This window comes from Prionailurus viverrinus, chromosome B1 (genome assembly GCF_022837055.1).
Source record: "Prionailurus viverrinus isolate Anna chromosome B1, UM_Priviv_1.0, whole genome shotgun sequence".
NCBI lineage: Eukaryota > Metazoa > Chordata > Mammalia > Carnivora > Felidae > Prionailurus > Prionailurus viverrinus.
This window is the reverse complement of record NC_062564.1, coordinates 7141664-7156515: the sequence shown is the minus strand read 5'-3', so window position 1 is coordinate 7156515 and position 14852 is coordinate 7141664.

The window sequence follows — 14852 nt, the reverse complement described above, 5'->3', positions numbered from 1 at the left end:
TACTGCTTTCATCTTCAGACTTACTGAAAAGACTGAGAACTCAGTTCTACATACACCAAGTTGTTATTACAGGTAATAGGTATTTTGTATTTGCCAGTCACATTGCATAAGCAGAGATGTGAATTTACCCCTCTACCCTATTTTTATATTGAAGTATTTCATAACCATTCTTAAAAATATAAACAGGTTGTAGTATATTTCATCTGTTTATAACAATATGTACCTTATCCCCATGCTGCAGTTGATTTTAGCTGTAATCCTGAGCCCCAACTAAATTTGAGACCATTTCTGGTGGCTTGGCTGGGAATCACACACCCTCTGCCCGTGTGTCTCCAGGAAGGAAGGGATCCATCCTGGTGCCTCCTGGGGGTGGGGCCTGTGCTAGAGTTGGGACCCCTAAGATTGACGCACACACCCCCTTCTGAGAGGATCTCATGTTCCAAGGGGCTTTATCTCCACCGACCTATGGATGGAAGTGTGCTGGGATGCTGTACTGAGATCAAGGGACTTCAGGGCAGATAAAGGAAAATCTATGACTACAAGGTGATGGAGTGACACAACTAGCTTTGTCTGGGTAGCACATTGACAACTTGCTGTAAGGGGAAGTCCCTCGCAAGTTGACTCCTTCCAGAGGAAAACTGTGGGGCCGCCACCCAGAAGGGGAGGCTGGCAACAGAGCTCCGGGCAGGGCGGGGGGAGAGCCATCTTCGCGTCCCGATGAAGTCTCATTCGCACACGGGGAGTCCCCGGGTCACATCTACGGGGGGCTAGCAGCACTGAGAGCATTGGGCGGTCCACAGTTTACCTTTATGGCTATGGCTAGCAGGTGCAATGTCAGTATGCACAGCACGCAGGCTCTGAATGGTTACAAATCTGCTAATCCGAGCTGTTTACAACAATTGGGTGTAAAAATGCGAGTTTGGCACTGGTGGGTTTTTAAGCTCATGGGCCTGGTCTGCTGCAAAGAAGTAAAAAATACGGAGACCATCTTTGGCTCATTTATAAACGAGGTCATAATTTCAACTGATTTGTCTTCGTGTTCACTGGTTATTTCTTTTGCCTGCTCAAATCCAGGGTTGGAGCCTTTCGTCATTGTACTCTTCGGAATTGTGCTCTTCGGCTCCAGAACTTCTATTTGATTCTGTCCTATAACTTCTGTCTCCTTACTGAAACTCCCAACTTGGTGAAATAACGTTCTTCTGGTTTCCTTCAATCCTTTGAGCCTCACGGAGACACCTGTTCTGAAGCTTCTGTCCAGCACGTGCACGGTCTATGCTTCCTCAGAGACCGCATCTGTCCGATCTTCTTTTCCCGAGGGTGGGGTATACCTTCTGATTTCTTCACGTGACTCGTAATTTTTTGCCGAATACTGGATATTTTGAATATTAGAAGCGGTCCTCAGAAATCAGATTCTCCTACCGTCCCAGGGTCTGTTGTTATTACGCTTGTTCACTGATTTTCTCAACTCTTTGTAACGGCTGTTCGGCGTGTGTGGCCCTGACGTCTGTTCCGTCAGCTCAGGGGTCACCTCGTGACTTGAGACCGATCTCCTTCAACAACCGCAGCCAAAACACCCCGCCAGTCACGGCAGACTGACTCTGTAGGCGCTCTCCTCCAGGGCTCGGGCAGGACGTCGGCCCTGTCCCACCCTTCCCTGCACCTGCTCCAGTGCTGACGGTGGACTCGCGTGGTGCCCTCACACGTTTTCCCAGCACGTGTCCAACAGCAGGCATCAGTGTGGCCTTCAGATGCCACGGCGCTCGGCAGGCTTATCTCCCAGCGTCCTCCCTCGGGGGCTCCCTGGTCCGCCTGCCTCCCGCCCCTGTGCTCAATCCCTGCAAGTGCAGCTAGTAGATTTCATTGAGATGCTCTTGACATTGCCAGCCAGGAGGGTCCTTCAGCCCCCAGAAAGTTCTAAGGCCGTCGCAAAAGGAGAGCCCGTCCCTCCTGGAGCCCCCAGACGGTCCGAACGCACAACTACGATTCCCTGAGAACAACGCTTGTGTTGCCCTGGCACCAGAAGGCTGCGTCGGGAACGTGGGCCACTCACGGCTGCCACAAAGCTGGGGAGGGTGGCACAGTAGGTGGGCAAGTTAGAACATCACACTGCTGTTTTACTGAAATCAAACAGCTTTTGTTCTTCACGAAGCATCCCCCCAATTATTTGAACTATCAATACCTCATTCTCCAACTTAATTTTGCAATTTTTGTTTTCCTAGTCCAGTTCTGTTTCCCCTGGCATTTGAAGATTTTAACTTACCTCTACTCTCTAAAAAATCTTACTAACATTAGGTAAATATGTAGAAGGAATGCTATCTGTTGTGTCCAAATTCCGAATAACCAACAATTTATCCTCAAGGATTCAGTTTCATTTTATTACTTCCTGAAGACCCCAACTAACTGCCTTGTGTTTAGAGACAACACACATCATCATGGTATAACATATTTAAATACCCCTACCTTTATTTTCTAGACACACTACAACATAAAAAGTTCTTAGCGTGCATTTCTCTGGGGACAGCTTAATCTATGGCCTATAAGAAAGAATTATGGGAAATACCTGCTGCCGCAGTTTTGGATTTTTGTTTTTTGTTTTCCCAGGACAAAAATTTAGTAGAACCCTAAACCTACTCCATATTTTAGTTACCTCCATTTCCAAAACTAGAATACAAACTCCCAGAGGAACTTAACATTGTTTTCTCCTGGTATATTTTACTAACACCCAGCAGGAGGACTCAATTCAAGACTCAGAGCTTTGGCAAGGCTGTTTTCCACATTACACAAATATTCTTGTGGTTAATACCTTTCAAACACTGCTCGCATGTCACTCCATAAAGCCGGTCTTAATTCTATCAGCCCAAGTTAGGTCCTGGACCCGGAGACCTTTCACAATACTTGGCTTTCATGTCTCTAGTACAGGCTTTATTTCAGTGTATCACTTCTCTGGAGAATTCTCCTTGAGTGTTCATTTATTCATCAAAACCGTGTACATGAAACATACCAGGCATTGGTCTGAGAGCTCAGGATGCAGAGATGAACACAGAATTATTTCTGACTTCAGAGTCTGGTGGGTGTTATATCCAGATCTTAGCTTGAGAAGCAGCAGTACAAGGCAGAGGTTACAGGAACATATTTAGAACCAGACATTGTCTGAAGACCACATCTACCATTTAGGAGCTGTGGGGCTTTGAGTAAATCATTTAACCATTTACTAATTGTGGATAATATTTGATAGGCTTTTTTGAGAACAGAATGAGTTAAATCATGTAACACATTTACAAACATGGCTGGTCTAGAAGAACTCCATGAATATATATTTTTAAAAATTGAGATGTTTCCTTGGAAAGCTTTCTTAAATGTCTCCACATTGTTCAGAATACCACGCTAATACCATGCTAAAGCAACACATTATGCTAATTATAAATTTCTATGCAACTAATCACTGTAGTATGGTATTCTGAACATACACATTTGATACATGTCACTAATTTGATCGATACCATTAATCTGTGAAGGAAGCACCCTGACTGCATTTGGCTTGATCCCCAATCTTGTGTGTTTGTCAAGCAGTCTTCAAACCCATGAGAACATCCCACCTGCTCACCAATTTCACACACAAAAAATGGGGACCTTTTGTTTGTACACTATTTAAAAAGACTACCCTACTTAAATGCACAGAATACATTTTGCATACAAATAATGAGCTGAGCAGAGCACAGATCTCCCATAACCATGGGGTGTGGGGAGACAGGGTGGTAACAGCTTCCACCCTTTCATACACCTGCCAGAGTTGCTCCGTTGTCATGGCTCATGCCAGGTAGGCTTTTATATCAAAGCCATCTTTCAATAACTTCTTCATAATAAGAACATTTCCAGCTTTTCTTTCATATCAGTAAAGTCAATAAACTATTTTGACTGTTGATATTTTATGATTATAGGAATATACCTTATAATCTAGTATATTGTTCATAATGAATGACTTCTGTTGCAGAATGGAAAAGCATGGAATGTATTTTGCTTTCTGTGTCCTTTTTTTTTTATATCTTTTTAATGTTTGATTATTTTTGAGAGAGAGAGAGAGAGACAGAGACAGTGTGAGTGGAGGAGAGGCAGAATCGGAAGCAAGCTCTAGGCTCTGAGCTGGCAGCACTGAGCCTGAGGCGGGGCTCCAACCCACGCACTTTGAGATCATGACCTGAGCTGAAGTCGGACACTCAACTGACTGAGTCACCCAGGTGCCCGTGCTTCACATGTTCTTAACAGTATTTGAGGCCTACTGTGATTTCCTCATTAGAAATTCCATTTGAATTTTGTTAAACATAACAGGCAAATCTTTTTGCCTACTTAATAGGCAAATCTTTTTGCCTACTTAATAGTAGCTTGTAAGGCCAACTATAGTTACAACCATTTCTAGGGTTGGGCCTCCAGTAACGATATGAGGTATTTCTTTCCCCCCCAAAAATAACAGCATCTGAAAGCTTTTACAAAATAGTCTGCCATTTTTACTTTTTGTTACTCTACAAACCACCATCTACGAAACTCAGATGAAATGTTTTTAAAACTCTCCTGTTTGGGTAAGCGCTACGAAAAGCTATCAGATCTTCATGGTGCTACATTCTGTTTACACTCTTACAAACCTTAACAAGTTTCTTAGTTGGATAGTTGGATAGATTTGACTGTGCTAAAAGTGTGTATGGAAACACACAAGAACAAGAATGCTTTGGAGTAAGGAAGCCAATTACAGTGAATCAATTCACCATTAGAAGTGCTATGAAATCAGCCTTTGGAAATGTTGAGACAAGATATGACAGAGAATTTTAAAATCTGAATGCTGACCCTCTTAGAAAAGCTATTTGTAGAGAGTAAGACACATAAACTCAACCATACCAGAACCACACACACACACACAAACATATGCAATACACAATCATATATTAGTTCTATTTACCCATCTATGTCAAAATTCTTCCAAATTAAAAAAATAGAGAATATGACTAGTACACTGTCAATTACGAGTTATTAATAGTAGGAATAATCAAACATGTAAGTAAGTGTTAGAAAATTATAATGGTGTTTTTAATAAACTTTTAATTTTGGAATAGATTGTATTCAGAATAAATTTACAGAAAATTTGCAAAAATATAAAGATATTTCCCATATACCTAAGACCCAGTTCCCTCTCTTATCATCTTGCACCACTATGCCATTTTTGACTCAATTTATGAATTAATATGTCATCAACTAAAGTCGATACGTCATTCCAACTTCTGTAGGTTTATCTTTACTGTTCAGACTCCCATCTAGTATACCACATCATATTTATTCATCATGTCTCCTTAGGATCCTCTTGGCTATGACATTTTCTTAGATTTTGGTTTTTGATGACTTTGACAGTCTTTAGAACTACCATTCAGGTTTATCTGATTTTTTTCCCCCATGATTAGAATGTCTGTGGTTTTTGGTATTGAGAGAAAGATAACAGAGATAAATAGCCATTTTCATTACTTCTTTATCAAGGCTCTATGCTTTCAAAATGACTTAATAGTGCTGTCAGATTTCTCCACTGTGAATTTACTTGTTTTCCCATCCTTACTATTCATACTCTTTGGAAGGAAGTCACTGTAGACAGCCCACATTTAAGGAATGGGGAGTTATGTTCCACCTCCTCGAAGAACAAAGTTATGAATCAGTTACTTTGTTTTTTTTCTCTTGGTATGAGTACTATCTATTCTTTCCCATTCATGTATACACATCAATTCATATCTATAGATTTTATACTTTGAATCAGAATTCAATTCTACTTTATTTTGTTGTCCAAAGTATTTCAACTTTGGCATTAGGAGATCTTTAATTTGGCTCTTGTTTTCCTTTCGCTTAACCTCATCTTTATTTTTTGTTTTCTTAACTAACTTCCTTTTTAGAAACTCAAGGTTCTTCAGGATTGTCTGTACATTTCCTGCCCAGTCCTAATATCAGCCATTTCTCTGAGGAACCCTGGTTCATCCTACTGGAGACCAGTATTAAACCCAGGTTCTAGAGCTAAATGTGTTTGTTGCTATGAAGTGCCATTGCTTCTTGACCCTCTCAGTGGACAGTGCAAGGAACTGTGTGTGTGCATGCGCTAACCTACGAATATACACCCAACTGTAAATATTGTTTATGAAAGCCATCTGTATCTGTGCTAAGCTAAGCACTAGTTCATAGTGATGTATCCAACATGGATTATTCTAACCTCCTTTCCATGCTTATCTCTAACTTCCTACCCTCAAAGTGAGGTACCTGGCTCCTCCTATCCGCCATCCTTTTTTGATTGTTAAATTCCAGTTCATGTGTATAGTGGTTTCAGAATTGTTAACTAGTACCTCCCTGGGAAAGAACTTTATCAAGTTGAGTGCACTGTTTATGTAACAATTCCTTTTGGTTCTGGTCTTACAGACTCCACTCATTCCAAGTTACTTAGGCCAGCCCCATCCTTCCTCCACCTACAGCTTCTTTGTTTCATACTTTTTAGTAAATTAATTGTGTAACATTCTTACTCCATTTTGGGATTAAGCTAGTTCCCAAAGGATTATTTTCAAATTTAAACTCATTAAGAGTCACCATTTTGGCTGTAAAATCATAAGGGATTTGACAAATGCATAGGGGCAGGTAACCACTGTTAAAGAGTCATTTAGAACGTTTCACTTATTCAATCTTCTCCTTTCACAGATCCCGGGAATCTACTCATCTATTTAGCATTTCTATAGTTTTGCATCTTCTCCAAGATCATAGAGATAATACAGTATGTGTCATTTTCAGACTGGCTTCTTCTACTGAGAAATATGCATGTAATCTTCATCCATGTCTTCATGTGGCTTCATACTTCATTGTTTTTTCATCACTGGATACTATTCCATTTCACGGTTGTACGTTTTGGTTATATATTCACCCACTGAAGGACGTGTCGGCTCCTTCCAGTTTGGGGCCATCATGATAAAGTTGCTATAAATATTGGTGTGCTGTTATGGTGTGGGTCTAAGTTTTCAGTCCAGATGGATAAATGTCTGGAAATACAATTATTATGAGACGAGACCATGTTTGCATTGTAAGAAACCTGCCAGACTGTCTTCTAAAGTATCTGTGTCACATTCCTTCCCACCACAGGTCCTCGTGGTTCCTCAGGCTGGTCAGAATGTTTTGTGAATTTTTCTAAATTTTAGCATCATCTTAATGTGCAGTAGTAAGTGGTAACTCACTTAATTTGCTTTTCCCTAAAAGTGAGTGGTGTTGAGGATGTTTCTGTATATTAATTTGCTATCTAAGTTCTGTATTGGTATCTCTCCTCAGAACTCTACTCATTTTTATTTTTTAAATTTTCTTCTTTTTAGGTGTTATGAGTCTTTACCATATTTTCCATACAAATCCTTTCTTCTGGTATCTGTTATGCAAAGATCTCCTTGTCTGCAGAAGCCTTTCCATTCTCTTAGCAGAATCTTCTGCAGAGTAACATTGTAATTTTGATGAAACTCGCCATTATCGATGTTTCTCTTTCATGGATCATGCTTTTGGTGTTGTATACAAAAACTTACCTCTATGCCCAAGTTCAAGTAGGTATTTTCTTATTCCAGAATTTTTTAAGTTTGCATTTTGCTTTTAAGTTTATGTAAGTTCCAGCGTGTGGTGGGTTTTCTGTTTATTTCTCCACGCAGCGGAACAGTCCCTGCAGCTGTTACTAAAAAGAATCCCCCCCCCCCCCCACCCCGCACCGCTGTGCTCCGAAGGCCAAGCTCGGGTGACTATATTTGAATGGGTCTATTTTCAGGCCCTCAATTCTGTTCCATTTACCTATGGGTCTGTTCTGTTGCCAATGTCATTCTCTAATCGCGATGGCCCTTTGGGTTAATTTTTGGAATGAGCGGAAGGGGGTGAGGAATCTTCGACTTTTTCTCCCTAAGTGTGCAAGCTATTCTAACGTTGGAAATGGTTTTAAAAATCTACAACTTACCGGGATTCTGATTCAGATGGCATTGAATCTACTGACAAATTTGGGGAGATGTGTCATGTTAACAATACTGAATTTGCCTATCATGAACATGATTTGTGAAGACTCTCTCTGAGGGGCACCTGGGTGGCCTGGCCAGTTAAGTGACGCTTGATTTCGGCTCAGGTCATCGAGGTCACAGCACGGCGCCTGCTAGGGATTCTCAGCCTCCCTCTCCGCCCCTCCCCCGCCCGTGCTGTTTCTCTCTCAAAATAAATAAAAAAATTTTTTTAAACACTCTCTTTTATATCCTTTCACGGTGTTTCCGTTTTTGGCATGCAAATTTGTATTCATTTTGTTATATTTGAGATCTAAGCATTTCACTTATTTGTGCCGTAGAGTCTGAATACACAATTGTCAGCAAATTTAAAACTCCTTGACAAAATAAAAGACGTTGCACCCGCCTGAGGAAAATTTTCTCCACGACCCACAAGAACCCGGAGGGCAAAACGACCAAAACCGCGTCATTACTGGGCACGCGGTCACCACACTGGGGGGAACCCAGAGCCTCCTTCCATCTCTTCCAACAGGAGCTGACTTACTCCCTTGTTACGTAGCTGATAACCTCACGTACTTAATAATCCAAAGGCAGGCCCTGCTTACACTGGAGGCCAATCAGGATGAATGTCATCATGGCTCCCTTCTGTAACAAGGGCTCTTCCGTCCAATTAAGCAAATCATTTAGATAGGGCCTTTATCTCAGCACAGATTTAAGCCATTATTTACACTGAAAACCGTGGCATCAGGTTTAAGGCACCTACTTTGTAAACTCCCTGTATCTTTCCCCTGTGCTTTTATGCGTAGGACACACGAGGGGTTAAAACGTTTACACCTTGCACCAGGCACCTCGGGCGCTCACCCCCAGCGAAGGCGGCAGGGTCGTCGTCGTCCCGCCTGGGGGGTCCCGGGGCTGCGCACCCCCTCCCCACCGTGCACGTGTGCACCCCGGAGCCGCACCAGGGCCCCTACATCCCCCGAAACAATCCCGAATCCCTGCACCTGCCCACAGCATGCTGTGACTTCCACCCAAAGGCCCTGGATGAACGGGCACGCCCGGAAAATACGTCCTGGGAAAAGCCTCCACGCCGGGCGGTGCGGATAAACAACGAGCTTCTCTCTCGCTATTTAAGAGAAACATCCCGCAACAGCCCCCTCCCACCAGTGCGGCCGCACAGAGACGTCACTCACGGCAGATACCGTCCCTCGTAGTCCTTGGTGTCGCCTAGTCCATAGCCCCCGGGAGGGAACACGTCCCCGGGCTAGCGTCTAGGGCAGGGGCGCGATGCGCAGATGCGCATGCGTTCCACGCGGGCCAGAGGCAGCGGGTCGGCGCGCCCCCTGCCGGCCTTCAGGGCGCAGCGCAGGAAGCTCTGCGCTCATCGGATGGACAACAGCACCCCTGGTCTGGTGATCATTGGTTATTGGTTACCTAAACGCAATCGGCTATTCCCTGTCACTTATGCAGGTGTTCACACTAGAGCCCAGATGGTGAAGAATAAACCGGCACTGCTTTCCCAGTAGAGAAGCTGCCTTATCACAGCATACACACCTGACTTGCATCAATGCTACATTGCGGCGCCACAGGGGTCAGAAGCTGCCTTTTTTGTGTGTCCAGAAGCAACTTTGACGAAGTAGAATGGAGTGATTCATTGGCTTTACTTCTATTATTGTTGCACTTGTGGCATATTTATGTTATTATTATACACTATATATATTACATCTGATTTTTTTCATGTCCTCCTATGCCACAAATTGAATAAACTGCTATGGGCTGTATTACTGAGAATGTCTACAATTTATGATAAACCCTCTTCCTCTCCTGCTTGTCCTGATTTTTATTCCACCACCATTAGCCCCTAAATCATAAAAGATTTGAGGAAGCTCCAAAGGGTCACACACATTCTCTGCCTGTCCTCACTCAAGTTCCCCTCCCCACAACTGTCTCCTTCACTGAGTCCCTGGGCGGGGCCTGCGGCTCCCTTGTGCTCTGAGGGGTCCTAGTTCCCCCCAGGACCTCAGGTTGACAGCCTCAGTCCCTGACAGTCAAACTCTCAGCTCCCTGGAGCCCAAACCCAAGGGTTTTGGCGTCACCTGCTGGCCATCGCGTATGCAACAGGTGCGGATGCTAGTGTGGTCTTCCTAATATTGAAAATAATCACGGTATTAGTAAAGCCTGTTAAAAACCCAAAACAAATGGGCAACAGCCTTGAAAAGTCCATGAGCAGACAACACCACGTTAGTGAAGCATGCTGAACTTAATTTATCTAATTTTTAATTTCAATTTGGCCTGGTTGTATCTTGTTTCTGCCTATGGAAATCATAAGCAAGACCTAAACCATTCCCACAAGTTCATTTGTGGTAACGAGCAACCAGTTCCCATTATTTTTAAAAATGTAGTAGCACAACGTATCGCTATCAATCATAAACAGCCAGTGTCTCCCCACTACATAGTGTGCTTTATAACAACATACCCCTGTGCCTCCTCCTAGGTTGCATGCATGTAGTGCTCTTGGATCACAGAGTGAATATTTAGTGTGTGCGCAGAAAACTTGCTTATTACAACTCAAGGATTCATCGATTCTAGTTCTATTATTACTTCATTATGCATATATCTATGCATTATTTTATATATTATTATATTAAACTCACATAAGACCTTTTTATCACTCTCTCCTTTGTCTCCTGATAGGATGCACTGACATTGGCGATAATGTTTACAGAATGTTTGTAATTAAATCCAGATCTTCTCTCCCTCTCCTCTCTGTCCTTGTATTTTCCCCTCTCCCCCTAGCCAATGAGCCCATGAAACGCTATTCCCCTCCAAAGCACCATGCTCATCATCCTGTCACTTTCTTCACCCAACACCCCCTCCCCAGAATGTGGTGACTCCTTCAGTGAGTCCCTGGGAGGGGCCAACATGTCCCCTGGGCTCTATAGGGTCCTGGCTCCCCGCAGATCCCCAGGCACTCTGAAATCAGCAATCCGGAGCCAAAACGAAGGGTCTTGGGGCCACCTGCTGGCTTTGGTGGGTGCATCAGGTGTGAATGCATCCATTTCTCCCAACAGTGATAACAACCACGGTAGGAGTAATGTCTGTTACAGTCAAAAGCAACCGAAGACTAGTGTTGAAAGTTCCCGAGCAACAGCACCAGTTTAGTCAAATAAGCAAAGCTCATTTGCCATATTTTCCAATACCAACCGACCCTGGGTCTTGGCTTTTTCTGCTTCTGGAAATTGTAATGAAAACATAGTGTTTCTCAAGGTTCAAATGAAGGATCAAGTAACGAGTTCCACATGGCTGAACATTCTTATAACCAGTCACTGTGCAGAAGAAACAGTCATTCTTCTCCCTGAATATAAGCTGGTTTGTGACAATATATCCCTGAACCCATCCCATGTTTGGAGTACTTCAGGCTCAGAAAGTTTTTGCGTGTGTCCTGAATTTTCACCAAGTACTATTCAACAGTTTACTGGTGGTACTTCAGTATTGCTTAACTTTGCACATATATATAATTTTTACTGTATACTCTATTAAAGCTACATAACATGGGTTCTTTTTATTACTCCTTTGTCACCTGCTCAGATGCATTGTTATGTGCTCTTATTTTTATAGTCTTTGCAGCTTATGAAAAATCCTTTTTTCACCTCCTCCTTGTCTTGGTTTTTATTCCTACACGACTGGTTCATGAGCTCATGGGAAATGCTATTTGATTCCTAAGAATCATGCAACTTCTGAGCCTTTCCTCACACAACCTCTTCTCCCCAATGTAGTGTCTCCTTCACTGAGTCCCTGAGAGAGGCCAGGGGGTCTGACAGTGGCTGTGATCAGCTTCCTGGAACCAAAACCCCGGGACAGGTACTTAGCACCACCTGGTGTCCATGGGAGATGTAGCCGGTCATCCTTTTCATATGTAATAATGACAGTAGTATTAAAGTCTGTTAAAATCTAAAAGAAATGGAGCCCAGCATCGAAAATTCTCTGAGCAGGGAAAACAAATTTAGTAAAACAAGCACATCTTAAATTTGGCTATTTTCTGAGACTCACTGGTTCTGTGTCATATTTTGTGTGTCTTCTGTAAATCACAAGCAAAACTTGAACTGGTTCCCAAGGTTAACTGGCTTCCAAATAGCCAGGAAGCAATTCTTTATGATTAGAGAGTTATAATATTATTACCAATCACTGTGAAGAATAAACTTTCACTGCTTTCCCGGTATACAAGCTACTTTTTTTCTTTCTTACAAGCTACTTTATAACAATACAGTCCTGAGCCTCATCCCATATGTGGTGTGAGTCTTCCTGGGTCATAAGTCATGCACTGTTTTTAGTGTGTGCACAATAAACTTTTACTAAGTACTATTCAGTTATTCATTGCATTTACTTCTGTTACTGATACACTTGACATATATACATATTATTTAATATACTAGTATATTAAAGGTATATAACATGGTTTTTTTTAATAACTCTAATTTGTCACCTAAGATGCATTTTATTTTTATAGAATCTATTTTATAGAATTTATTTTATTTTTATAGAATCTCTGCAATTTAATAAACATAAATCCACCACCCCTCCTCTAGCCCATGAACCTATGGGAAATGGTATTCCACTCCAAAGAATCATGCTCTTTCTGTGCTTTTTTTTTTACTCAGTCTCCCCTCCCAGAATGTGGTGACTCCTTCACTGAGTCCGTGTGAGGGGCCAGCAGCCCCTGTTTTATCGTGGGGTCCTAGCTCCTCCCAGACCCTCAGGTACCAGTGTCTGATGGCAGTTCTGATTCCTCTGCTTTTTGGAGAGGAAACGACGGGGTTATAGCACCACCTAGTGGACATTGGGGGAGGCGCGCAGCGGATGTGAAGGCTTCTTTGTTCACTTACTTGTTCATTCTTTTGTTTATTATAATAATGATGATACTATTAAAGCCTGTTAAAGTCAAGACAAATGGAGGCAGCGTAAAAAATTCCCTAAGCTGAGAAATTCAGTTTAGTGGGATAAGCAAACCATCATTTAGCTTAGTTTGTAAGACAGATTCGGACTGAGTCATTTTCTTTTTCATGTCTCTGGAAATCAAAAAGCAAAACTAAAACGGTTTCCCAAAGTTGATATGAGATAACCGCAAAGAAATTCCCTACCATTAAAAAAAATTTTAGGGGCGCCTGGGTGGCGCAGTCGGTTAAGCAGCCGACTTCAGCCAGGTCACGATCTCGTGGTCCGTGAGTTCGAGCCCCGCGTCGGGCTCTGGGCTGATGGCTCAGAGCCTGGAGTCTGTTTCCGATTCTGTGTCTCCCTCTCTCTCTGCCCCTCCCCCGTTCATGCTCTGTCTCTCTCTGTCCCAAAAATAAATAAACGTTGAAAAAAAAATTAAAAAAAAATTTTAATAGTATACCTAGTCACTGTGAAGAATGAGCAGTCACTGTCTTCTCATTATATAACCTGGTTTGTAACAATCTATTCCTAAGCCTCATTCCCTATTTGGTTTCTATGCTCTTGGGTCCCAAACTGTCTTTTTGGCGTCTGCACAATGAACTTTGTCAAATTACTACACTGATTCGTTGACTTTCCTTTTCCTTCTCTTATTTATTGCTGAACTTTTGATAAATAAAATGTAATACAATTATATGGAAGGTACATAATATGGCTTCTTATCACTATCTTTTGTCACCTAAGATGCATAGTTACAGGCTGTTCTTTTAATAGAATCTTTACAATTTATGATAAATCCTTTCCCCTCTCCTTGTCCTGATCTGTATTCCCCCACTCCTAGCTCACGGGCCCATCAGAAATGCTTTTCCACTTCAAAACATCATGCTCCTTCTGTGTCTTTCCTCACGCAACCTCCCTTCACCAGAATGTGGTGCGTCCTTCAATGAGACCCTGGGCGGGGCCAACAGCTCCCCTGTGCTCTGAGGGGTCCTAGCTCCTCCCAGAGCCTCAGGTCTCTGATCAGAAACTTGGAGCCCAAACCACAGGGTCTTAGCGCCACCTGGTGGCCATGGGGGATGCATCAAGTGGGGATGCTTGCGTCCACGTTCCTCTTGGTTAAAGAAATGGGGGCGAGAGAGAAGGGAGGGCACAGCAGAGACCTAAATGAAATGTGGAGACTAGAAGCAGAGCGGGGAGACCACAGGAACCTTCCCGCGGCCATGTGTGGGGTCTCCAGTTACTGAGAGATTACTGAAAGAACTCGGAGACGTTCCTTATTTCAGGAAACCTAAACAAAACCAACAAAACAGAAAATACTAACCTTTTACACATCAAAAACCTTTTACAAATTACTAAAATAACTCGATAATAAATTTTTTCAAATCACCTAAAACGGCCTTTACCAGAGTGCACTTTTACCCAACATTAACACTTACCACTCTCAAGGAGAGGAGGAGGCAGCCAGAACAAGCCCTTGGCCCACCAAGGGGAGGAAAATTGGGTCTGAGTCTTCTTCATTGCTGGGCCATTTGTTAAAATAGATGTGAATCTGGAGACACCGTGGCCAGTTCTGTGGGTCTTCCTGTGCCTTGACAATCTTTGCTGTCATCACGGTGCACATCTGGCTAGATCCGGTTTATATCCAGACACTATAACCTTCTCTCCAATGTCACGTCACTATTGAATTCCTTAAAGTATTTTGAAAGCCTGCTTTCCACTTTTTCAGAAATTGTTATTGGAACTGAAACACTTGATATATTTTCACAAACTGAATCCACTGCACTGGCAGCCAGACTAAGCGGGAGTCATGACCAGTACCTGCCACTCAACCCCTGCGCACGTGGTCAGTCTTCATCATCCCAAAGGTAGCCTTTCCCACCACTTCTGACAGCATGGATTCATTTTTGT